The 27,209-nt window shown below is 45.4% G+C and overlaps 1 long non-coding RNA gene across 1 annotated transcript in view; it reads left to right on the top strand.

The window, feature by feature from the left end:
- Positions 1–18,378, top strand: part of LOC146784240 (uncharacterized) — a 204,959-nt gene extending 186,581 nt beyond the window's left edge. Inside the window, exon 3 of the long non-coding RNA XR_014970439.1 lies at positions 18,182–18,378. This is a non-coding gene — a long non-coding RNA (uncharacterized LOC146784240). The remainder of the gene's footprint in view (positions 1–18,181) is intronic.
- Positions 18,379–27,209: the final 8,831 nt, after the last annotated feature.

The following is a 27,209-nucleotide window of genomic DNA, read 5'->3' as shown; positions in this document are numbered from 1 at the left end:
CGGCACTCCCACAATGCGAACGTTATTCCTCCGGGCCCGACCCTCGGAATCCTCCAGTCGCCGGTCCATCAGGGCGCTCGCCTGGCCAAGCCGGCGCACCTCCTTTTGGAGGGCCACCACGTCCGTCGTGAGGCTCGTTGTGGTGTGGGCCAGGGAATCGACCCGGTCGTTGGTTTTGGACAAGTCAGCCCTCACAAGGCTAACATCCACCAGGACCGAGTCTATCTTTTGCGCTAGGGTGTCGAAGCGCTGGTCCACTGAGGCCTTCATCTCTGCGATGGCGCCCATGACGTCCCGGAGGGTCAGATCCACCGGTTGAGCAGATGTCTCCGTCGGGCCCGCCGGGGATGTGCGCGATGTCTCCGGAGATCCCTTCTGGAGGGTGTAGCGGTCCATACTGTTGGATTGAGGCGCCGGGCCGCGGCGGGTCGTCTTCACCTTCGCCCGGTCGCCATCTTGTTTGGTGGACATGCCTGCTCTCCCACCGTCACGCCAATCTCCTCGAAAGGGCCGATAAACCAGTTCACGGGTTCCGGGGGGGGGGGAGGGCGACCACTGGGCCGCAGGACGACTCACGGCCGGCGGGTCAGCCGGGTACCTGGACAAGGCCACACCACCGCACCCCGCTCCGCAACCCTACCTCGCTTGAGGGCAAGGAGAGCGCAAAAGCGAAAGTGAAAGCACGGGGTACGCGAGTCGCCCAGCCCTGCCCGCCGCTGTTGTTCGCTTTGTCCCCGGATCGCCCCACTACTCCAATCCGGGGGGCCAGCGCGGAGAAGGCCGCAACCTTCAATCGGTGCTCCCACCGGTGTCCGGGGTCCGATTCGAAAAGGAAAAACGGATGGCGCCTCAGCTCGGGTTCACCGATGCAGTCCCCTCAACAAGGACAGGATATAGCCAGGATTAATTCAGGAGGTCGTGGTGGTCCTCGGGAGCCTCGCACCTACGCGGCCATCTTGGTTGCGCGCTAGGCTCCTCCCCCATATATATCACATTCTTAAACTTTTTAGCAACACTCACAGTCACTGGATGATGTCATCAGTGATGTCATTTGAGATGTCATCAGTGATGTCACTGACCATGTCATGAGTGATGTAATATGTGACGTCATCAGCAGTGCATTGCGGGGGTGTGAGTTATAGTTAGCTCAGCTAACTATTACGGCTGAATTTCTCTGGTTTTGTACGAGTGAAATGTTAGACTAACTATAAAGTCCCTGAAACCTGTGTTTTTTTCAGTGAATATCTAAGGTTTTTTAAATGCTAATTTCTATCTATGATGTCCCTGAAACCTGTGTTTTTTCAGTGAATGTTATGTGTATGTATTCAATCTCCTCTCACTCTTACAAGGAAGGATCAGCACTCAGGTTGTAGTTTGGAAGTATTTAATCTGCAAAGGACGCAATCCACGCGTTTCGGCTCGTCCGAACCTTGACAACGATACAAGACTTCATTGTAGCTTCCTTATTGAAATGTACAAATGCCTCCAGTTGCCAACATTAACAAAGGACTACATATTACATTAATCCAAAAAGCTTTTGGTCATATTGACCTGGTCACAATGCGAAAATTCAGGAATTCATACACTAAAGAAAACAAAACAAGTGTTAATATGCACACATTGTCGTTTCAGCATATCTTGCCCCATGACCGCTGTCCCTGTATGTTCGTCAACGTCACTTGTTCATAATAAACATACTTTCGATTGCAAACATCAACATAAACAATGGACTACACATTACTTTAAAGTGAAAGGCTATCGGCCATATTCATCCGGGCACGTTGCATATTATAATGGTTCTTACACGAAAGAAAATAAAATAAAGGGGTGATAATATACAAACACTATCCCTAAATAAAGTTCTAGCGATTATAGTTCCATTCTATTCACAGCTCATTCGAGATGGCATGAGTGATGTCATGAGTGATGTCACTGACCGTGTCATGAATGATGTAATGTCTGAGGTCATAAGCAGTGCATTGCGGGGGCGTAAGTTATAGTTATCTCAGGTAACTATAACTGCTGAATTTCACTGATTTTGTACGAGTGAAATCTGAGTTTAACTATAACGTCTTTGTAATCTTTGTTTTTTTCAGTGAATTTCTAGGTTTTTTTAACGTTAAGTAAGATGCCTATCACAATGGATGGTGGGGGGTTGGAAGCAGGGCCTGACCTGGCATTGTGCTGCCCCCACCCAAGCTTGCTGCTACTGCCTCCCCTCCTCCTTGCCATCCATTGTCCAAGTCCATGCCCCTGCTCCCTCATTGCAGCCCTGTGTGGCTGTTGTTCTGCCACTGGCCTTCCCGCCTTCTCTGAACAGTTAGCTTCATGCCCCAACCACTTCCTCCCTACCCTCTGTTGTCTGAATCCATGAACTAGCCTCCTCCCTCCTGCCATGCATGGTCTGATGTGCTGCCACTACCCTCCATTCAGCATGATGTCCCAGTACACTCCTCCTGCCCTTCATTGCTCAATTCTATGCCCTATCATTGACCTCCTGCTTAGCCTCTGTTCTTAGCTTGCTGCCCCTTCTCTCCTTCCCCCTGCCCTCCGATATCTGTGTGCATGCCCCTGCTCCATCCTTTTTGCCCACCATGTTCCATGGACCTGCCCCTCCTATCCACTCTGAGTGTTCTGTTGAGCCGCAACTCCCCTCCCACCTGCATAGCATTGTCAGATGACTGTATCCTATCCCTGCCACCTCCACCCTGCCTGTCCATGTTCCATGCCCCTAGCCCCTTCCTCCTGTCCTCCATGGTGCATTTTACTGCCACACCCTTCTGCCCTCCCTGGTCTGTTGTGCTGCAACTACTCCTTCTGCTTGCCCCGCGTGGTCTGTTGTGAGGCCCCTTCCCCTGAACTCTCTTGTCTGTGCCCAGCTCCTACCCCTCCCTTCTATCCTCCATGGTCCTTTGTGCATGCCTCTGCCCTTTCCTTCTTGCCTATCATAGCCATTGTGCTGCCACTAACTCTCCTGCTTGCCATGCATGGTCTTCTGTGCTGCCATGGCCCCTCCCTCCTTCCCTGTGTGGTAAGCTAGTTGTCCCTGACCCCCTCTCACTGTCCCTCCATGGTCTGTGTGCACGCCATTAGAGTCTCACTGCTGCCCTCCATGGTGTGTTGTGCTTCTAGTGCCCATCCTTCCTGACCTTCATGGTCAGCTTGCTGCTCCTGCCCTGCCCCCTTGCCCCCTGCCCTCTGTTTTCCATGTGCAGACCCTTATTCCCTCCCTCCTGGCTTGTCTGTTCCATTGTAATGCCCCTGATCCCTCCCACCTGCCCTTTATGGTCTGTTATGCTACAGTTTTCACTCCTGTCTGTCCATTATGGTCAGCTTGCTGCCATTGCCTCTTTCCCCGCTATTCTCTGTTGTCCATGTGCATGGTCCTGTCCCCTCCCTATTGCTTTTCATGGATTGTTGTGCTGCACTGCCGTCCCGCATGCCCTGTGTGGTATATTGTGCTGCCGCAAACCCTGATGCCTGCCCTGTAAGGTCAGTTTGGTGCACCTGTCCATGTCCCTCTTGTCCTCTGTTATCCAAGTCCATGTCCCTACCCCACTTCCTCGTGCCTTCCATGATCCAATGTACCATACTTGCTAACATTTTGAGCTTGGTAAGAGGGAGATTTTGAAAAAAACTGGAGAATTGATTTTCCCCAATGACATACATTGAAAAAGAGGAGATTGGAGACAGGAGACAGATAAAATAAAGCCCATTTGGGCTTAAAAACATTGGGCGTTTCCAGGCTGAATAGGGTCTGTTGGCATGCATGGTTGTACTACCACTGCCTCTTCCTTCTGCCCACAATGGTCTATTATATTGCCACAACCTCTCTTGCCTGTCCTGCATTGTGGGTTTATTGCCCCTGCCCCCTTTCCACTGCGCTCCAGAGCCTGTTGTGCTGCCACTGCCCTTCCTGCCTTCCCAGTGTGGTCAAATTGTTGCCTCAAAAAACAAACGAGAGAAGTAGGACTATTTTGCACGGGCCGTCCTTGTCCCTATGTAGTAATCTCAAAATCAACGGAGACAATCCACTTAAAGGAGTGACCACTTAATGAAGATGGTGTCAAAACATCACAGAGGTATTTTAAAAGAACCCTCACACACCAACCTGGTTGGTGTCATGCTTCATCATCGGGTTCCCAGTTGGGTAGCCGAATGCTACCCAACTGTGCTGCAACACCTGATTACAGTGGAGCGGGTTTTGGTTTGTTTATGTGTGATGAAGTGGTGTAAGTGGTGAATATTAAAAATACCTATGGGAAGCTCACTATATAATATTTTATTCCCAGTGGCCCATGGTATGCTTAAAAAAATATATATAAAAACATATATAGTGGATAATCTGAAAGAGCAATAGATTTGCGTCGAGATTATCCCTAGGTCAGGTCGACATGTTTCAGCTCAGTAGAATGATTGTTGGAGCCTTCCCATAGAGTACCTAATAGGAGCTCTTCCCGCCCTGTATATGACTGACATGGAAATCTCGTGAATAACGTAATTACATTCAGTAATTTTCTATTTTTGTGATGATCGATCACCAGAGCTCACAGCGTTCAGTCTCACGCCTTTCTTGTCAGGGGAATTATTTAAACACGCTTAGAATATTAGCATTGTTTTTTGTCAAATCCCCCACCATGTCTATTATTTACACGCGTAGGACAACTAAGCGCATATATGTTCTCACCACAATTGTGGTTTATAGATGCCGCATGTTGCTTTGACCTGCGCACTCTACCTGCATGCTGACCGTCTTTATCAGCATGCAATAATTTTAACAGTAGTTGTGTTTGATCATGAATGCTGTTACACGTTTGAGTGACACTGGTTGTGAATATCACCACAGGGAGAATAACTAAAGGGACAAAAACTGTAATTTACTCATCATGTTCTTCATGTTACATGTTGTATTGTTTTGTCTATTTATCTCCCTACAGGATTTTTTATTTTTACTATCACTGAAACTTTAAGGTCAGTTGATTTTCGCATGGTAAACACACCTTAGCGATTGTGTATATTTGTGCTACACACGTGGTTTATTTTTACCACTCACTTCCACACTTAACACTTCATTCACTTATTTAATAGGTCCTGAAGAAAGCTCTAACAATCATTCTCCTGAGCTGAAACATGTCGACCTGACCTAGGGATAATCTCGACGCAAATCTATTGCTCTTTCAGATTATCCTATATATATATTTTAAGCATACCATGGGCCACTGGGAATAAAGTATTATATAGTGAGCTTCCCATAGGTATTTTTAATATCCACCACTTACACCACTTCATCACACATACACAAACCAAAACCCGCTCCACTGTAATCAGGTGTCGCAGCACAGTTGGGTAGCATTCGGCTACCCAACTGGGAACCCGATGAAGAAGAATGACACCAACCAGGTTGGTGTGTGAGGGTTCTTTTAAAATACCTCTGTGATGTTTTGACACCATCTTCATTAAGTGGTCACTCCTTTAAGCAAATTGTTGCCTCTACACCCTCCTACCTGCCTTCAATATTCTGAGTACGCACCCCTGACCTCTGCCTCTCAACAGTATCCTAATGAACAACTAGAATTCTAACATTCTATATTTATTACAAAAGTTTGGCACGCCTGACATCATCTTGATGTAATCAAAACTGTAATACCTAAAGCATTTGCTTGAGAAATTATAGAAATGAGAGGGTCTTATTTGCATCGAAATTATGGTCAGTGCTCTAAAAAACGAAAATGAAGACTTATTTTCTGAGTTCTCAAATAGCGACAAAGCTCTTTTAAATTATTTGTTATCTTTATGTTTTTTTTATCCAGTTGACCACTTGATTAAATGTTGCACTTAGGGGAGAGGATGTGGTGTTAGTTACGGAGCTGCAGACTTTGTAACTGGGGAACCAGGTTGGAGGTTCTGCTTCAGCTCGACATTCTGTGATTCTGGTCAAATCACTTAATCTCCCCATGCCTACAACCAAAATGAATTTGTCCTTGTGTGATGTAACCAATGCTCATGTAAAGCACTACAGTACCTGACCAGTCTGCACTATATAAAACTGCAAAAAAAAAAAATGGCCTCACTTCTGTCATCGGGCTATACGTGCGCTACATCTGGGTGATATCTGTGCTACATTTGGGCTCCTTTTCTTCTGGTGGCCATCTTGGGAGACTTCAATTCAATTCAATAAACTTTATTTGATCTGATCTTACAACTATAGATCATAAAAGTGTACATAAAAACAGTAAATCCTCTTTCTTAATACAATACAATGAGAATTATTAAAACCAGTAGGTAAAAACGGGTGTTACAAAGCCCGGCTCAGAACAACTTCAGTTTAACAGAATAGTAAAGTTCAATGTTTCGCAAGCTCAGTCTCAAGTACTTTGTGCAAAATACGCAATAAGGGGTCCAAGTAAGATGCAACGCTCCAATACCTGACCAGTCTGCACTATAACAAACTGCAAAAAAACAAAAAATAAAAAGTGTTTTGAACACTTCTGTTATTGGGCTCTACGTTGGCTACATCTGGGTGATATTTGTGCTACATTTGGGCTTTTTTTTCCTCTGGTGGCCATCTTGGGAGACTTATTTGTTATGAAGTTTTCTAATTTCCTCATTTACTGCAGTCTCCTCAGTAAGAAATGCTTTTTCAGTTTTTTACTTTGATTCCATCAAGAAGGCATTCAGATGTGTCATACATTTGCCATAAATTCAGAATGTTAGCTCTCTAGTTGCTCATTGGAAGTCTGCTCCTGGTATTGAAAGTGCATGTTTCAGTCTGCATGTCAGAATGTTTTAATGAAATAGAAGAGGATTTGAGAAGTCACTCAAAATGTGAATTTGAATTTGAATTTAAAAGTATTTGTTGAGCGCTCGTACACCAGGCGGTTTCATGGTGCTTTTGAGGAGAGTGATTCCTGAGTGGGGGGGTGGAGCAGTTTAGATTTTAAAAGCTTGTGCAAACAAATAGGTTTTCAGGGTGCTATGGAACTCCAGGTAGGATGATGTTGATCTCGTTTGGAAAGGTAGAGAATTCCCAAAATACAGAGCAAGGACGGAGAACTTCGAGCCACCCGTTCTGCTCTTCTTGAACCTGGGCACCATCAGGAGGGACTGAGAGGAAGATCGCAGTTGTCTGCTGGGGATATAGGGTACAATTTTAGACATGATGAAAGATGGGGCTGTTCCCGCGAGGGCCTGGAACGTAATGCATCCCATCTTAAAGAGGGCCCTTTCTCTAATAGGGAGCCAGTGGAGGGATCTTAGAAGGGGAGAGGTGTGGTGAGAATTGGGCAAGCCGTAGACTAGGCGGGCAGCTTGGTTCTGCACCAGTTGGAGCCGCCGGATGGCGTACGCGGGGACACCGTTGTATAGGACATTCCCATAATCTAGGCGGGAGAGAACCATGGCCATCAAGATCAGTTTAAGGGCTGAGAAAGAAAAAAATCATGACATTTTTCGAATGGTGCGCAAAGTAAAGAAACAAGAGGAAACCACCGTGCTGATCTGAGAGTGTAGGATGAGTTGTTGATTGAGGGTGATCCCCAGTGTCTTGACAGAGGGAGAGGGAGAAGGGGGGGGACCGAAAGAGGGGGGCCAAAAAATGGGAGACCAAGGGTTGAGTTTACCGCCAGTGAGTAGAAGCTCGGTCTTATCAGGGTTGAGCTTAAGATGGTTAAAGCTCATCCAATCCCTGATAAAGACCATCACCGACTGGAAGTTGTGGATAGAATCAGGGGAATCAGAGAGGTTAAAAATGAGCTGGAGGTCATCGGCGTAGTTAAACACCGTGACCTCCATCCTCTGTAAAGCAGAGATAAGCGGAAAAATGTACAAATTAAAAAGAAGGGGGGAAAGAGAAGAGCCCTGAGGGACGCCGCATCGCACTTTGTGGGCCTCGGAGGAAAAATTCGCCAGATGGACTGCCTGTGACCGGTCGCTCAAGAATGAGCTGAGCCAGGTAAGGGCAGAACCTCCAATACCAGCCACCTCGACACGGGAGAGAAGGATGGTGTGGTCCACCGTGTCGAAGGCGGCTGATAAGTCGAGAAGAACCAGTACCTGTGGAAGATTAGCATCTTGTCCCTCTCTGAGTGTGTCTAAAACAGAGACCACTACTTTTTCGGTGGAGTGGAGGGGGCGGAACCCTGCTTGGCATGGTGAAAGGTAGCCGCTGTCCTCGATGAAAGAGCTAAAGATTTTAGTGACGTAGCGTTCGAGAACTTTGGCCAGGTAGGGGAGAAGAGAAATGGGCCGATAATTTACTAGCGCTGTTGGAACTGCGCCTGGTTTTTTCAGAATTGGAATGATGGTGGCTGATTTGTGGCTTGAAGGAACAGTGCCTGACTTAAGGGTCTCGTTGAGAAAGGTGAGGGGGGGGAAGGGCAAATAAGGAAGATGTCTCGCAAGATGTGAGCTGGGCAGATGTCGGAAGGAGATCCAGATTTGACGCACAGGAGTAAAGAAAGGAAGATATCTTTAGACAGCGGGGCTATAAGGTCAAGGTGAGAGGTGTTCGGAGGGTGATCAGGGTTGATGAAGGCTGGGGAGGGAGGAGAAATGTTGGCCTTGATATCTGCAATTTTGTTAATAAAAAAGTTATTCGAGAGTCACACAGGGACTGGGAAGGTACTGGCTTGGGTGTGGTCCTGTCTGAAGAGGCTAATTCGAAAACTGTGGCAAAAATTTCTCTGGGTTGATTCTCTGCCCGGAGGATTTTATTCGAGAAATAACAGATTTTGGCATCAAGGATGGCTTTCTTGTACTCAACCTGGGTGGAAGAGTACAATAATTTGGTAGCAGTGCAGTACGTGCGTCTCCACGCACGCTCTGCACGGCGAGTAGCCAATTTTTTCTCCTTAAGTTCCGGGGTGAACCATTAGTTGACGTCGTGAGCGCGTCTTACTCTGATGCATCTTAGGGGTGCCACCTGGTCGCAGGCATTAGACAGCCATTTATTGAGGGTTTCCGCCTGAAGCGGTGTGGCCTGGTCCTCTATATCTGGGCTAGAGGCTAATAGAGAAGAACAGAGCAGTTGAATGTCGACTTTGCCCCAGTTGCGAGCCCAGATGTTCTTGGGCAGGGGGGGTTTAGTGGTCAGACTAGAGTCCAAGAAGAAGGTGATTAAGTGGTGGTCAGACCACAAACAAGGGGTAACAGTAGGAGCATGAATAGGGATGTTGAGGGACCGGACTTGGTCCAATATATGGCCCTGTACATGGGTGGGGGTGTGGATGTGGGATATAAAATTCAAGCTTTGAAGTGATTCCGTGAAATCTTTGGAGGGTGCTTCTTCAGCCGGGTCGAATGGCCAGAAATTAAAGTCACCAAGTACCAGGACTGCCGAGTTGTTGACAGCTAATGTAGCTAGCAAGTCCTGGAAGGCTGAAAGAAAGTGCGGCATATTTTTGGGAGGTCGATACATCAGGACACATGTAATAGGTGTCTGGAAGGAGTTAGAGCGTGCAACTAAGTAGTCTACTTCTGGGATTGGGGGGTGGGGTAGTAGTTGAAAATGTAAATCTGAGCGGATGATCAAAGCAACTCCCCCTCCTGCTTTGCCGGGGGGTCGGTCGGCCCGAAGGGCATAGTAAGAGGAGGGCAGAGCAGCGAGCAGGTTAGGCAGGGAGTCCTGGCAAAACTAGGTTTCCGTGAGGAACAGTAGGTTAGGTTTCTGAGTGTCCAGGAGAGTGAACAGGTCGAGATGATGTTTTACTGCCGATCGAGTGTTTAGTAGGGAAGCAGAGATTGTCGGTCTGTCACTTACTTGAAGAGTGGAAGAACTAATGCAAGTGGAAGGTCGTGTTGATGAGGGCAAGTTGGGTGGTAGAGAGGGTAGGGGATGGGTACTTAAAATCCCGACCTCTATGATGTGGTCCAGCGCAACTAGATTCAGGTCCCAAGGGCCTTGATGGGCACATAATGTTTTAGGGGGGTAGGAAACAAAATGGGCATGGTGTTGAGCCCCTGGCCCCGGCCGGTCGCGGACGGGCGCAGACGGGCTTGCCTTAGGCGCGCCTTCGGCGCGCTGATGGCGTGCCCGCTGCGCATCTGAGAGGTGCACATTATAGGGTGAGAGGAGGGGCGTGGCCTCACGTCAGTGGGCGTGGCCTGTGGGCTTGGGGGTGATGGCGGCGACTAATTTGCCAACCCGCGGCAGCGCTTACATCCGCTGCGCGGGAATCTTCAATGTGCTGTTTCCCGAGGAAAATGCCCAGCAGAGAGAACAGTCAGGTAGGGTCAATAAAATACACAGCAAAAACCAAAGGAAATGATGGACGGAGTGTTGAACATTGCAAGCACTCACCCCCAGTCAACTGATCTAGGTTTAATCCATCACCGTTCTTTAGCCCACTCTGCCACCCCAGTTCAGACATGGCCATATGCAAATCAGTCTGACCCTGTGCCTCATGGGAACAGTCCAGCCCGAACTGCCAAGCCATGTCTTCCCTGGACCGGAAACAAGCTTCCTAGGACCGGTTTCTGGCATTTCAGCCGTCTTCAGCCAGGCTTGCTTGAATCCAGTGGCAAAGTGAGCAAGGGACTCACGTCTGAGCATACCCTGCCAACTTATGGCGAACAAAGCAAAAACCAAAGGAAATGATGGACGGAGTGTTGAACATTGCAAGCACTCACCCCCAGTCAACTGATCTGGGTTTAATCCATCACCGTTCTTTAGCCCACTCTGCCACCCCAGTTCAGACATGGCCGTATGCAAATCAGTCTGACCCTGTGCCTCATGGGAACAGTCCAGCCCGAACTGCCAAGCCATGTCTTCCCTGGACCGGAAACAAGCTTCCTAGGACCGGTTTCTGGCATTTCAGCCGTCTTCAGCCAGGCTTGCTTGAATCCAGTGGCAAAGTGAGCAAGGGACTCACGTCTGAGCATACCCTGCCAACATATTTATTTATTTATTTATTTATGGGCTTGTAGCGCGCCGGCATCACACCCGAAGGTGTATCTCCGCGCGGTGCTGTGAAGAACAGGTAGGGCAGCGCTCCAACTAGAACAGGGTAGTCTTTAAGTGTTTCCTGAAGGCTAGATGGCTAGGACAATCTCTGAGGGAAAGAGGAAGACTGTTCCACAGCCGTGGGCCCATGATGGAGAGGGCGCGACCTCCCTGTCTGGTCTTGTTATGTCTAGGAACCTGAAGTAATAGCTGATTGCTGGACCTAAGAATGCGGGAAGGGCGGTGGTATACAAATTTCTCGGCCAGGTAGTGTGGACCGAGGTTGTGAAGACTCTTGTGCACCACACAGCAAATCTTAAATTCCACCCGTTTCCGGATGGGAAGCCAATGGAGGGCCTTGAGGAGGGGCAAGGATGGGGTTCTAGGGGGGGCATTGGTCACCAGGCGGGCCGCAGTGTTTTGAACCACCTGAAGTTTATTAAGCACTCCTTCATTGGCTGCTAAGAATAGGCCATTGCAATAGTCCAGGCGGCTCAAAACGAGGGCCTGGACCAAGGTCTTTCTTGTATGGTCTGGTAGAAGGGGGAACACCTTCCGAAGGAGGCTAATAATGTGAAAGCAGGAACCCGCCGTGGTGCTGGCATGATGAGCAAGGGTGAGATCATGATCTAGACGGACCCCCAGATTTTTCACCACCTGTTTAGGGGATGGGGCCTGACCCAGACTGGAGGGCCACCAGTCAGGGGTCCACAGGGTTTTTGCCCCTCCGAATAGCATGACCTCAGACTTCCCCACATTACACTGGAGAAAGTTCTGGGCCATCCAGCTGGCGATCGCAGTCATGCCGTTGGAGAAAGCTTGTCTTATCTCCGGGGTAAAGTTTTTAAAAGTGAACAGTAGCTGCGTATCGTCAGCGTAGGAGATAGGCATAAACCCGAAAGACCTCACAATGTTGGCCAAAGAGGAGACATATACGTTAAACAACGTAGGGCTAAGACAGGAGCCCTGCGGGACTCCTCTGGTGATGCTGGCCGAGGGGGAGCTGAAGGAACCCATATTCACCTTCTGGGTACGTTCAGAGAGAAAGCTGGTGAACCACGCCAAGGCGGATCTATCAATACCAATCTCCTTTAATCTGGTAAGGAGAATTGCGTGGGATATGGTGTCGAATGCTGCGGACAAGTCCAGCAGCACCAACACCACTGACATCCCTCTGTCCAGGGACAAGCGTATAGCATCCGTGACGGAAAGAAGAGCCGTCTCGGTGCTATACCTGGGCCTGAACCCCGACTGAGAGTGGTCCAGACAGCCGGACTGCTCAATGAAGCTGGAAAGATGGTGATTCACATGCTTCTCCATCAATTTACTGATGAACGGCAAGAGGGAGATAGGCCTCAGATTAGTCATATCAGACCAGGGGATGGAGGTGTTTTTCCTGATAGGCTTGACCATGGCCTCCTTCCACTCCCGGGGGACCAGTCCCTCAGAGAGGGAGCGATTGATCACCGTCTGAATAGAAGGACTGAGGACACTCCCAATGAGGTGCATGACACGGGCAGGTACAGGGTCCACTGGGCTGCCTGATTTAATAGTCCCGATCAGGGAGTTGACTTGGTCCAAGCTAATCTCGGGAATAGAGGACAGCGCAGCGGAAACAGCACCGACTGTTCCGGGCTGGGGGCTAAAAGAGGGGACCATCTCCTCAATAGGTGGGCTTATTTGGGAGATGTTACGATAAATGGAATCGATTTTATTGGCAAAAAACCCAGCGGTATCCTCACACAGTTTTTGGGTCAGCGTTTCAGGACTGTCACAGGCGACGGGCTTGGTAAATGTGCAAAGAACCTGGTACAGTAGTTTAGGGTCGTTGCCAGCCTCAGACAGTTGGAAGACAATGTGGGATTTACGGGCAGCTCTGATGTTTTTATGATAGAGTCTCATGGCTGAGCCATAGCGATCTTTATCGGTCATATGGCGAACAAAGCAAAAACCAAAGGAAATGATGGACGGAGTGTTGAACTTTGCAAGCACTCACCCCCAGTCAACTGATCTGGGTTTAATCCATCACCGTTCTTTAGCCTACTCTGCCACCCCAGTTCAGACATGGCCATATGCAAATCAGTCTGACCCTGTGCCTCATGGGAACAGTCCAGCCCGAACTGCCAAGCCATGTCTTCCCTGGACCGGAAACAAGCTTCCTAGGACCGGTTTCTGGCATTTCAGCCGTCTTCAGCCAGGCTTGCTTGAATCCAGTGGCAAAGTGAGCAAGGGACTCACGTCTGAGCATACCCTGCCAACTTATGGCGAACAAAGCAAAAACCAAAGGAAATGATGGACGGAGTGTTGAACATTGCAAGCACTCACCCCCAGTCAACTGATCTGGGTTTAATCCATCACCATTCTTTAGCCCACTCTGCCACCCCAGTTCAGACATGGCCATATGCAAATCAGTCTGACCCTGTGCCTCATGGGAACAGTCCAGCCCGAACTGCCAAGCCATGTCTTCCCTGGACCGGAAACAAGCTTCCTAGGACCGGTTTCTGGCATTTCAGCCGTCTTCAGCCAGGCTTGCTTGAATCCAGTGGCAAAGTGAGCAAGGGACTCACGTCTGAGCATACCCTGCCAACTTATGGCGAACAAAGCAAAAACCAAAGGAAATGATGGACGGAGTGTTGAACATTGCAAGCACTCACCCCCAGTCAACTGATCTGGGTTTAATCTGAACTGGGGTGGCAGAGTGGGCTAAAGAACGGTGATGGATTAAACCCAGATCAGTTGACTGGGGGTGAGTGCTTGCAATGTTCAACACTCCGTCCATCATTTCCTTTGGTTTTTGCTTTGTTCGCCATAAGTTGGCAGGGTATGCTCAGACGTGAGTCCCTTGCTCACTTTGCCACTGGATTCAAGCAAGCCTGGCTGAAGACGGCTGAAATGCCAGAAACCGGTCCTAGGAAGCTTGTTTCCGGTCCAGGGAAGACATGGCTTGGCAGTTCGGGCTGGACTGTTCCCCTGAGGCACAGGGTCAGACTGATTTGCATATGGCCATGTCTGAACTGGGGTGGCAGAGTGGGCTAAAGAACGGTGATGGATTAAACCCAGATCAGTTGACTGGGGGTGAGTGCTTGCAATGTTCAACACTCCGTCCATCATTTCCTTTGGTTTTTGCTTTGTTCGCCATAAGTTGGCAGGGTATGCTCAGACGTGAGTCCCTTGCTCACTTTGCCACTGGATTCAAGCAAGCCTGGCTGAAGACGGCTGAAATGCCAGAAACCGGTCCTAGGAAGCTTGTTTCCGGTCCAGGGAAGACATGGCTTGGCAGTTCGGGCTGGACTGTTCCCATGAGGCACAGGGTCAGACTGATTTGCATATGGCCATGTCTGAACTGGGGTGGCAGAGTGGGCTAAAGAACGGTGATGGATTAAACCCAGATCAGTTGACTGGGGGTGAGTGCTTGCAATGTTCAACACTCCGTCCATCATTTCCTTTGGTTTTTGCTTTGTTCGCCATAAGTTGGCAGGGTATGCTCAGACGTGAGTCCCTTGCTCACTTTGCCACTGGATTCAAGCAAGCCTGGCTGAAGACGGCTGAAATGCCAGAAACCGGTCCTAGGAAGCTTGTTTCCGGTCCAGGGAAGACATGGCTTGGCAGTTCGGGCTGGACTGTTCCCATGAGGCACAGGGTCAGACTGATTTGCATATGGCCATGTCTGAACTGGGGTGGCAGAGTGGGCTAAAGAACGGTGATGGATTAAACCCAGATCAGTTGACTGGGGGTGAGTGCTTGCAATGTTCAACACTCCGTCCATCATTTCCTTTGGTTTTTGCTCAATAAAATACACAACATACAATTCTGTTAAAACACAGCGTCTCTCCCGGCTTCCGCCTCAGGAGTGTCAATATCCAATAAAATGCGGCCTAATTTTTCTTTCTGCAGCACTAATCATAATTTCTATGGCATAATGAACCCCCTCATTTTGTTCCTTTTTAAATTAAATGTTTTAAGTGTTACCAGTTTATTCCAATCAAGATGGGTTCAGGTGTGCTATACTTTTGTCATAAGTAAGATTGTTAGCGCTCTAGTTGTTCTTTAGAACACTCTGGGAAGCTGCAGTAGAACACAAAGGAATCAACTGACAGTCTCTGCCCTTGTTGGATGTATATGTTTTACTGAGAATGTCAGACTTCATTCTCACATGACTGAGAAAGATAATGTGAATTTACAGAAATTATGCTCTGGATTTAGCTTCTGGAGCACCTTCCAAACCTCTATGGGAAAAGCGTGAGAAAATAGTTTTCTCTCAAAAATGATTTATGATATCCCAGCAGAAGGCTTTTTCACAGGGTAAAATCACCTTAGAACACACCACAAGTCCTAAAATTGGTATGGTACCATCAACAAATGATTGATAAAGTAACTAAAGTCTGTTATCACCCTTTATACGTTCTCCTTTTGGTGACCCTCAAAACGTTCCATTTACTACAATGCATTTTAATGGGGTGCTATCATGTATATTGGTCCCAAGATGGCTGCCAGCACTTCTTGGATAAAGTGCTGACAGCCAATCGGATCTCACGATGAGATGTGTGTTTAGGCTCCGCCCAGATATTCAAATTTCTTTTTCCTTTAATATTTCTGCCAAATTTGGTGTAATTCCGTTTAGCAGTTCGGGCTGTAGCCACGACAAAAGTTTCCAATGGAAATTAACATGGAGAAAACACGTTTTGGGACCCCCGCTTTTTTCTAATCCCCTGCTTGACGAATCACCCTGAAACTTTCAAGACAGGTACAGACCGGAGCGCCCCATTAGATAGAGATATTGGCAAAAGAAAAAACTCTTTTTGAATAGAAACAAGGTCCTAACTATAACTACCTACTGGCGACCGCCAGCAGTTAATATATATATATATATATATATATATATATATATATATATATATATATATATATATATATATATATATATTACCTACTGGCGGTCGCCAGTAGGTAGTTATAGTTAGGACCCCTTTTCCATAGGAAATCCGCAACATTCTATTTTGAATAACTTTGGCGCCGGTCGACGAATCCTCGCGAATTTCTCAAAATAGGTGGGGCGCTACGCTCCGCTCCTACCCTGAAAGTCTCGGGGTGATTCGTCAAGCGGGGGCTGAGATAAAAGGGGGGTCCCAAAACGCGTTTTTCCCATGCATTTTTCCATAGGACCTTTAGACAGGGCTACAGCCCGAACGGCTGAACAGAATTACTAGAAATTTGGCAGAGAGGTAGTCCTCAGGTCAAGGAAGTGCCTTTTGTAGGTTTGGTGTAAATCTGTTCAGTAGATTCTGAGAAAATAGCCTTTAAATCAATATATATATCTGAGCCAGCTTACGGTACGCTTACCGTAAGCTTACCGTACGCGTACGGTGGCGTGCGCGAGCGCGATTCTGATTGGCTCTTAGATCTTAGTAAACATTCGAAACAGCCGAAACCAGGAAGCGGCGGCCGCCATTTTCTCTCTCGCACTGAGAGCTAGGTTGTTAAATAAAACCAATAAACATATAAAGGGGCTGTTTAGACAGCTCCCACACACATAGCCATGTTGAGGGAGTCCCCAAAGACCCCCCAAGGCCAAAAAAGCTATTTTTATTTTTTCGCTAATTTCGCCGATTTTGCTTACCGTACGCGTACGGTAAAAAATGTAAAAAAAAAAAACACTATCCACACTTTCCCCACCCCCTGTGCTTTTGGATGGCCGCAGGCCACCAAATGTGCAGGGCTTATTTGAGGTGTGAAAAAACACAATATTTTAAACAAAAATAATAAAAGAAAAAATTAACAACACTCTCTCCACCCCGTGTGCAAATGATGTCCGAAGGGCACCATTTGTGCATGGCTTATAAAAATTACGAAAAATTAAAATATTACCTTTCAAAACGAAGTGCATCATATGTCCTCCATGTGCGCAAAGCGCATCTTGCGTACATGGCCCATCTAGCGTAACGTGGGCACGCGGTGCGCGTAGCGCACCGCGTGACCACCGTGCGTGCACGGCACTAACTGCGTAAAGTGGGCACGCGGTGCGCGAAGCGCACCGCGTGCTTACTGTGCGCGCACGGTGCGCGAAGCGCACCGTGCGCGCACGGAACGAACTGCGTTAAGTGGGCGCGCACGCCACGAATGGCGTAAAGTAACTTAGCATTTAAAAAACCGTACAAATTCACTGAAAAAACCATAGGTTTCACACACGTTATAGTTAGGAATTAGCATTTAAAAAACCTTGCAAATTCACTGAAAAAACCATAGGTTTCACACATGTTATAGTTAGCGGAAATTTTACTGATAAAAAACCAGTGAAATTCCCCCGTTATAGTTAGTGTAGGCAACTATAACTCACGCGACCGCAATCTTCTGCTGATGACATATGTGTCTTTATGAAAAAAAAATATTTGAAATATATGTATAGCTAAAAATGTATGGAAGAAGACATGGGCAAATAAGTGTCTAAATACAGTATTAGCATCAGCAGAGGATTGCGGTCGCGTGAGTTATAGTTGCCTACACTAACTATAACGGGGGAATTTCACTGGTTTTTTATCAGTAAAATTTCCGCTAACTATAACATGTGTGAAACCTATGGTTTTTTCAGTGAATTTGCAAGGTTTTTTAAATGCTAATTCCTAACTATAACGTGTGTGAAACCTATGGTTTTTTCAGTGAATATATATATATATATATGTAGTGGTGGGCGGTGAGCTCCACTCCACCAGCGGAGGTTGCAGAGTTTTGCCAACTCAGCTCTCAGCTGGGAGCGCGGGGTTCGGCAAAGACTCCAATTCCGCTGCGTAGCAGAGTTTGCCCCCGCCACCCACCCATAATTATTCATTTAGATATGAAATAAGGCAGAACACTCAGATAAAGCAATTGTTAGCATAAGAGGTGAGTAACAGCAACAAAACAATCTCACTGATACTTGAACCTGAAAGAAATTGCACTCATTTGGAGCTGTTGGCTTGTTTGCTTAAGAGCATAGTGCAACATAATGCAAAGGCAAACAAGTAACACATTGTCCGCTTTTGCCTGGCACAGTGTAAGACAGAATATGGGCCAGCATGATAGGGAAAGGGAGGGCATGACAGATGACAGCGGAAGCAGCTTGTTCCACATACAAACACTACTGGGAGTGTGATTTGCCTGTTCGCTTGCAAATTACATGTCTTTACATGTCTTTAAGCTGCTACAATCACTGCATGTACACAGCAGCTTTCTTTGGGTAATTGTGCCTTTTGGCCTCTTCTCTTTCAGATTTGCTTCCCTGGAATAATACGCTCACCGCTCGGGGCTACCGAAAAGAGTGCTTATTTTCGTGAAAAAAACCAGCAGGCGTCTGTATATGCACGTGTGGCCATACACATTTAGCATACCGAAAATAGGACCGCCGAACATTGTTGATTCCTTTCATTTTCTGTGTGGTATACTTCTTCTTATATGTCGTTATTGTAACATGGGTGTTTAACTCTTTATGTTGAAAAAATCAATAAAAAATCATTAAAAAAAATAATAATTATTGGGTTACCTGCATTAAGAGCCTGCATGACATTTCAGTGTCAGTCTGCTGTGGAGGAGACACCCCAAGAATGTAGCTATGGAGATGCAAAAGCTGACTGGGCAATCAGTCAGGACACCAGCTAGCCCCACAATCAAATTGACTGTAAGAGCACAGCAAAGGGCTGAGTGGTAGCCGGACAGGAGGAGGAGCAGAAGCTACGGAAGTTGGAGGATGAGTGAGGAGTGCAAGTGACACCACCAACGATGGTACCGGTGTGAGTGCTCGTGCTAGGGAAGGTAAGGAGGGCGTGATGTTGGAAGTGGGTAAAAAACAGTAACCCTCCACAGAAAACATAAAGTCCCCTTCATTGACTGATTCCAGTCACGGTGTTTTAGCTTTCAGCCTCCTAAATTTGTAACCTCAGGAAGGCCAATTGTTTTTCTCCAAATCTAACTTTTCCCAATGTTGGCACGCATACGCACTTCAATCGGATCCCTCAATGGATATCTCCAGCACTCAAAAGTGCCCAAAGAATAATCACTAGGGTGTAGTGGAACTGCGCGGAATTCCACGTAGTGCAACGCTGCGAACTCTGCCCATCCATATATATATATGTGTGTGTGTGTGTGGAGATATATATATATATATATATATATATATATATATATATATATTGCAATCGCCGTCACATTCCACTCCTGCCAGGAAAACACGGACACGGACCTCATGTTTTGCTGAGATGTTTTATTCAGCAGTCGCCATTACGTGTTTCAACTCACACGGAGTCTTGATCACATGACAGCGCTGCGAAAGTTTTTTTGCTTTTTAAAGTGACAGTGCATGATAAGTGCATAGCGTGAAGCTTACGACAGTCATAGAAATAGAAAACATCTTTCACTCAGTAGTTCATTCTGTTTGATTTGAAAAGTGCAATCGGTTTGTAGAAATATATGTCTAGCCAACATTGAGAACAAATGTAAATGCTTATATAATAAATATATAAATATATAAATAAATATATAAATACAATGGCAACAGGAAAAAACCAAATAAAAATCAATTGGCAATATATTATACCAGCGGTTAGACCTCTGGGTGATAAAAATACAATTGTCGACTTTTGTTGCATCCTATTCTGTGTAAAGTATACAATTGATAAGGGTAGGCACATAAATGTGGAATCATCGAAACATGTTATGATATACGTCTCTTAGTCTTTTTACTTCAGTTTTAGTTTCTTGTTGATGTGAAGCTTGATATCTTATTCTCTGTCGTATTAAAACCTGCGATAGGTTGAATACTGGATATTGATGTTTATCAAAAACCCAGATTTCTTATATCTCAATAATGTGGCTTAATGTAGCATAGTCAAACCGTAAAGACTGTCTAAATATTGAGCTTTGTGCAAATGTGCTGTGAAAACTAAATGTGTAAACAAAGGGAAAAGATAAGAACAATTTTCTTATTTTGACATCATCGATACTTTTAAAAAGAAATACCAATATGCTAAAGGCGCTGAGTAATATATCATTCGTTTGAATTGAAGAATTACCCCTTCGTTAGAGAAAGTTCAATTGATTCAACATTGGCTATTGTAATAGCTCAAATTGTTGTGGTGATAGATCAAAAGAAGTTAAGTCTTGGATGTAGGTCATTGTGCCCCTAAGGGATTTATCGACATATCCATTGTACTGTACTATGCAATGGATCAATTCAAAAACAAGGAATACGACCATCATATATATATAAATGAATACATAAAAAGTCATGTAAACATGCTATTATATAAATAATTAAATATAGGAACCCATGTCGTAAAATATTAAAAAAGATTTAGATTCATTGTGTATTTAAAGGTAAAAGCGGTGACTAAAGTTTCATCAATGTAACAGTACAACAGAGTATTTAAGTGCAATTACTGGTTATGATAGTCATATGCAGGTATAGAGATCCTCAGTCACATTTAACCCATTAGGCTGTTTAGAATTCATTAACAGAATGTATTTGGTTTCAAGCTTACGTAGTGTTTCTTCTCTATTACCATCCCTGGCTGGAACTGAATCTATAAGATAGAATTTTAGATCGTCATTTTTAGAATTATGCATGTCCCTAAAGTGTCTGGCCACAGGGTAGGTGTTGTCGTGATTGCTGATGACTCGCACATGTTGTAAAATGCATTTGTGGGCCTGAAGTTTGGTGCTTCCAATGTATTGGAGGCCACATGGACAGACAAGGACATACACTACAAATTCTGTTTTACATGTAAGAAGTTTGTTAATTTTGTATTGCCTAGGGCCAAATGGAGTTACATAAGTTCTGGTATTTGTTGCATGTTGGCAGGCTTTGCACACCTTACATTTAAAAAAGCCCTTGTGTGTCGATAGCCAGTTGCAATTGTCTAAAATATCAGAGTCAGTCTTGACTAAAATGTCTCTCATTGACTGGGCCCTGCTGTGGGTGATGGCTATATTGTTTGCTAAGACAGCTCCTATGATTGGATCATCTAAAACGAGTGGGCAGTTTATATATATATATATATATATATATATATATATATATATATATTATCTACTGGCGGTCGCCAGTAGATAGTTATAGTTAGGACCGTGTTTCCATAGGAAATCTGAAAATTCTATTTTGAATAACTTTGGCGCCGGTTGACGGATCCTCGTGAAATTTTCAAAACTAATGGGGCCCTCCGCTCAGCTCCTACCCTGGAAGTCTCGGGGTGATTCGTCAAGCGGGGGCTGAGAAAAAAGGGGGGTCCCAAAACGCGTTTTCCCCATGCATTTTCCCATAGGACCTTTAGTCGAAGGTACAGCCCGAACGGCTGAACAGAATTACTTGAAATTTGGCAAAGAGGTAGTCCTCAGGTCACGGATGTGCCTTTTGCATATATGGAGTCAATCTGTTCAGTAGTTCCTGAGAAAATTGCAGTTAAAGTACATAAATATCTATAGCCGGGCACCGTGCGCGCACGGTGCGCACACCCTAACGTGCGCGAGCGTAATTCTGATTGGTGGTTACATGTCAGTCAACGTTTGAATCGGTCGAAATCAGGAAGTGTCGGCTGCCATTTTGTTTGTTTTGTGTGCGAGAGTGAAAAAGGAAGGTGGCGAACGTGAAAAGGGGGCAGGGTAGAGAGTTCCTGACCCCCTAGCCTTTGTCAGGGGGTCCCTGAAGGACCCAGAGGGAAGAAAAAAAACATTTAAATTTTTTTTTTTAAATTGCGGGGTGCGGACACGGTGCGCGCACGGTACGCGCACAGTGAAAAACCTTAAAAAATAAAAATAAATTTAAATAATAAATACATAACTTAGCATTTAAAAAAACGTACAAATTCACTGAAAAAACCATAGGTTTCACACACGTTATAGTTAGGAATTAGCATTTAAAAAACCTTGCAAATTCACTTAAAAAACCATAGGTTTCACACATGTTATAGTTAGCTGGACATTTCCCTCGTAAAAAACCAATGAAATTCCCCCGTTATAGTTAGTAAAGGGAACTATAACTCACGCGACCGCAATCCACTGCTGATGACATCAGATATTACATTACTGATGACATATGTGTCTTTCTGTAAAATAAATATTTATTAAATATGTATAGCTAAAGGTTAAAGGAAAGAAAAATGGGTAAATAAGTGAATAAATACAGTGATGTAATATCTGACGTCATCAGCAGTGGATTGCGGTCGCGTGAGTTATAGTTCCCTTTACTAACTATAACGGGGGAATTTCATTGGTTTTTTATGAGGGAAATGTCCAGCTAACTATAACATGTGTGAAACCTATGGTTTTTTAAGTGAATATATATATATATATATTACCTACTGGCGGTCGCCAGTAGGTAGTTATAGTTAGGACCCCTTTTCCATAGGAAATCCGCAACATTCTATTTTGAATAACTTTGGCGCCGGTCGACGAATCCTCGCGAATTTCTCAAAATAGGTGGGGCGCTACGCTCCGCTCCTACCCTGAAAGTCTCGGGGGGATTCGTCAAGCGGGGGCTGAGATAAAAGGGGGGTCCCAAAACGCGTTTTTCCCATGCATTTTTCCATAGGACCTTTAGACAGGGCTACAGCCCGAACGGCTGAACAGAATTACTAGAAATTTGGCAGAGAGGTAGTCCTCAGGTCAAGGAAGTGCCTTTTGTAGGTTTGGTGTAAATCTGTTCAGTAGATTCTGAGAAAATAGCCTTTAAATCAATATATATATCTGAGCCAGCTTACGGTACGCTTACCGTAAGCTTACCGTACGCGTACGGTGGCGTGCGCGAGCGCGATTCTGATTGGCTGTTACATCTAAGTAAACATTCGAATCGGTCGAAACCAGGAAGCGGCGGCCGCCATTTTCTCTCTCGCACTCTGAGGGGGGGGCTGTAAATAAAGGCAAAAAACATATAAAGGGGCTGTTTAGACAGCGCCCATGCACATAGCCATGTTAGTTGAGTCCTCAAAGGCCAAAAACGGTAAATTTTAATTTTTTGAAAATTTCGCCGATTACGCTTACCGTACACGTACGGTGCGCTTACGCTAAAAATTTTAATTAAAAAAAAAAAACACTCTCTGTGCATGGCATATTATTGTCATCACTTACAAATTAAATTTAACAGATTACCTATCACAAGGAAGCGCATAATCCACCTTGCGTGTACGGCACTAACTACGTAAAGTGGGCGCGCGGTGCGCGAAGCGCATCGTGCGCGCACGGAACGAACTGCGTTAAGTGGGCGTGCACGCCACGAATGGCGTAAAGTAACTTAGCATTTAAAAAAACGTACAAATTCACTGAAAAAACCATAGGTTTCACACACGTTATAGTTAGGAATTAGCATTTAAAAAACCTTGCAAATTCACTGAAAAAACCATAGGTTTCAGACATGTTATAGTTAGCGGAAATTTTACTGATAAAAAACCAATGAAATTCCCCCGTTATAGTTAGTGCAGGCAACTATAACTCACGCGACCGCAATCTTCTGCTGATGACATATGTGTCTTTATGAAAAAAAAATATTTCTAATATATGTATAGCTAAAAATTTATGGAAGAAGACATGGGCAAATAAGTGTCTAAATACAGTATTAGCATCAGCAGAGGATTGCGGTCGCGTGAGTTATAGTTGCCTGCACTAACTATAACGGGGGAATTTCATTGGTTTTTTACGAGGGAAATGTCCAGCTAACTATAACATGTGTGAAACCTATGGTTTTTTAAGTGAATATATATATATATATATATATTACCTACTGGCGGTCGCCAGTAGGTAGTTATAGTTAGGACCCCTTTTCCATAGGAAATCCGCAACATTCTATTTTGAATAACTTTGGCGCCGGTCGACGAATCCTCGCGAATTTCTCAAAATAGGTGGGGCGCTACGCTCCGCTCCTATCCTGAAAGTCTCGGGGGGATTCGTCAAGCGGGGGCTGAGATAAAAGGGGGGTCCCAAAACGCGTTTTTCCCATGCATTTTTCCATAGGACCTTTAGACAGGGCTACAGCCCGAACGGCTGAACAGAATTACTAGAAATTTGGCAGAGAGGTAGTCCTCAGGTCAAGGAAGTGCCTTTTGTAGGTTTGGTGTAAATCTGTTCAGTAGATTCTGAGAAAATAGCCTTTAAATCAATATATATATCTGAGCCAGCTTACGGTACGCTTACCGTAAGCTTACCGTACGCGTACGGTGGCGTGCGCGAGCGCGATTCTGATTGGCTGTTACATCTAAGTAAACATTCGAATCGGTCGAAACCAGGAAGCGGCGGCCGCCATTTTCTCTCTCGCACTCTGAGGGGGGGCTGTAAATAAAGGCAAAAAACATATAAAGGGGCTGTTTAGACAGCGCCCATGCACATAGCCATGTTAGTTGAGTCCTCAAAGGCCAAAAACGGTAAATTTAAATTTTTTGAAAATTTCGCCGAGTACGCTTACCGTACGCGTACGGTGCGCTTACGCTAAAAATTTTAATAAAAAAAAAAAACACTCTCTGTGCATGGCATATTATTGTCATCACTTACAAATTAAATTTAACAGATTACCTATCACAAGGAAGCGCATAATATGTCCTCCATGTGCGCACGGTGCGTAACGTGGGCACGCGGTGCGCGTAGCGCACTGCGTGCCCACCTTGCGTGTACGGCACTAACTGCGTAAAGTGGGCGCGCGGTGCGCGAAGCGCACCGTGCACGCACGGAACGAACTGCGTTAAGTGGGCGTGCACGCCACGAATGGCGTAAAGTAACTTAGCATTTAAAAAACCGTACAAATTCACTGAAAAAACAATAGGTTTCACACACGTTATAGTTAGGAATTAGCATTTAAAAAACCTTGCAAATTCACTGAAAAAACCATAGGTTTCAGACATGTTATAGTTAGCGGAAATTTTACTGATAAAAAACCAATGAAATTCCCCCGTTATAGTTAGTGCAGGCAACTATAACTCACGCGACCGCAATCTTCTGCTGATGACATATGTGTCTTTATGAAAAAAAAATATTTCTAATATATGTATAGCTAAAAATTTATGGAAGAAGACATGGGCAAATAAGTGTCTAAATACAGTATTAGCATCAGCAGAGGATTGCGGTCGCGTGAGTTATAGTTGCCTGCACTAACTATAACGGGGGAATTTCATTGGTTTTTTATCAGTAAAATTTCCGCTAACTATAACATGTCTGAAACCTATGGTTTTTTCAGTGAATATATGTATGGATATATACACGTTCTGAATGTCCCTTGTATTTCAAAATAAATGTAGTAGCAACTGTCCCTTGCTACAATAGATTTGCCATACTGCAGCTGGTTGATGAAACTATGGGGGCACAATTTGAGCCCATGGATATAAATCAAGCCTTATCACCTGCTAGTATTGCCCCTGTCACTATACAGGACATGAATAGTTGCTTTGGAATGTCGCATAATAAATTGGATCATCTTAAAAGTATAATTTTGTTATTGTCGGACAAAGTCAATGAATTATCAGTTAGAACTTGCTCTTGTGAACATGACAAAGTTTGCAAGAGGGATGCCATGGAATCTCTGTCTACAGTACAGTGTAGTGTGATTTGCAAGCTTCCCTCCTCAGTTACATTAAACAAGGTATCACGACAAGCTACCTCCACTATTTCCAATAGACCTCAACCAGGAAAAACGGTTGTCCCAGGGAAGGCGCCGAATAGCTCCCAGCATGTAGTGATTGGATTGAGCCTATTCTCATTAAGACCACTGAATTCATCAAACTGCTTTTCGAACAATTTGCCCCCTGCTACTCACCCGAGGAGGACTGGAGATCATTTCAGTAGCAGAAGTGCGCTTAACGCTAACTCTTGGCTGCCAACTCCGATCCCTTTAAGGAGATACTGCGACCAAGATCGCCATTTGATGTCACAAGTTCATTTATATCCTTCCAATTCTCTTTATATGAACCAGGTCCCGAAGTTGAAGCCAGGCACTTATGAGGACTTGGATGCTTGGATTAATAAAACAATCCACTGGCTGAGAGCTGAGAGGAAATCTCTCTCGGGGATCAGATCAGATATTGTGCTTGCCAAAAGGTACTCATTGTGCACATCAAGTTATGACCATATACAAGTCGTCCTCACATCACATTTCCTGGCTGAAAACGTAGTTAATTTTGAATTGCGTACTTGCAATGTATCTGGGCTCCAATCACTGGTAATAAGAATTAAAGCATCTCCGCCACCTTTGGAAATCTCACGGAACTTTGCAGCCTCAACAAATTTGGATGAAAATGATTGACTCAGGTTGACTCCTAAAATGGTCCTTCAGACCTCAATGAAATCAAGTGATGGTGAAAACATTATACCACTTAGTCCATACCCAGCCACTTACATTATAGGATGCACTGATGCTTCTGCTCCATCTCCTGTTGTTTTAAGTAATTTTTCTGCTCATTATCCTGTTGTCTTAAGCAGTTTTTCTGCTCATTGTGTTGGAGATAAAGTCATAAAGCCCAGGGTTATCCCCCAGGAGGGGTTGGTAGGCCTACCCGCCGAAATAAGGAGTATGGATCACACTGACTCTCAATCGGTATTTCTTTCTTCGTGTAAACTTGATATTAATCTTGTAGATAGTAGTTGTGATGTCTCTGTAGTTAATAGATCAAACCCCCCTATGAATCTGGTCCATGAAGGATACTAGTTGACTCGACTGGAAATGAGCCAAGTGGGCAGAGTATTTCTTTGCCTCTTGATAAATTATTATCCTGGAATGTAGCTGGACTTGGGCACAAACTAATTGACTCTGATTGGTTGGCATATATAGCCAAACACAACATTTGTCTGTTACAGGAGACCTGGGTGACAGATAAGGTGTTTATCGACCGATTTACCTCTTATAGTGTGGAGGCGAAACCAGCAGCCCACTTTGGAAAGGCTTTGGGCGGGCTTATGATCTTAATTAAGAATGGATGTGTTAGCAATTCCACCCTGTTGGCGATTGATAGTTTGGATTTAACCATCAGGACCTAGCACCCACCACACATCTACCATCGCTGAGCTCGTCGCACCCCACGCCATCACCTCCACGGACTACATCCTACTCGGGGACCTGAACTTCCACCTCGACAACAGAAACGACCCTGACTCCACCACTCTCCTCGACAACCTCGACAACCTAGGGTTGAAGCAGCTGGTCAACACGTCCACCCACAGAGCAGGCCACACCCTCGACCCCATCTTCACGTGAGGAACAAACATCCACTTCTGCCACACCACCTAGCCCCTCTGGACTGACCACCACTACATCCACTTCACTTTCAAATGACCA

Source organism: Triturus cristatus, chromosome 11 (assembly GCF_964204655.1).
Source record: "Triturus cristatus chromosome 11, aTriCri1.1, whole genome shotgun sequence".
Taxonomy (NCBI): Eukaryota; Metazoa; Chordata; class Amphibia; order Caudata; family Salamandridae; genus Triturus; species Triturus cristatus.
This window is presented reverse-complemented; position numbering and strand designations above follow the sequence as displayed.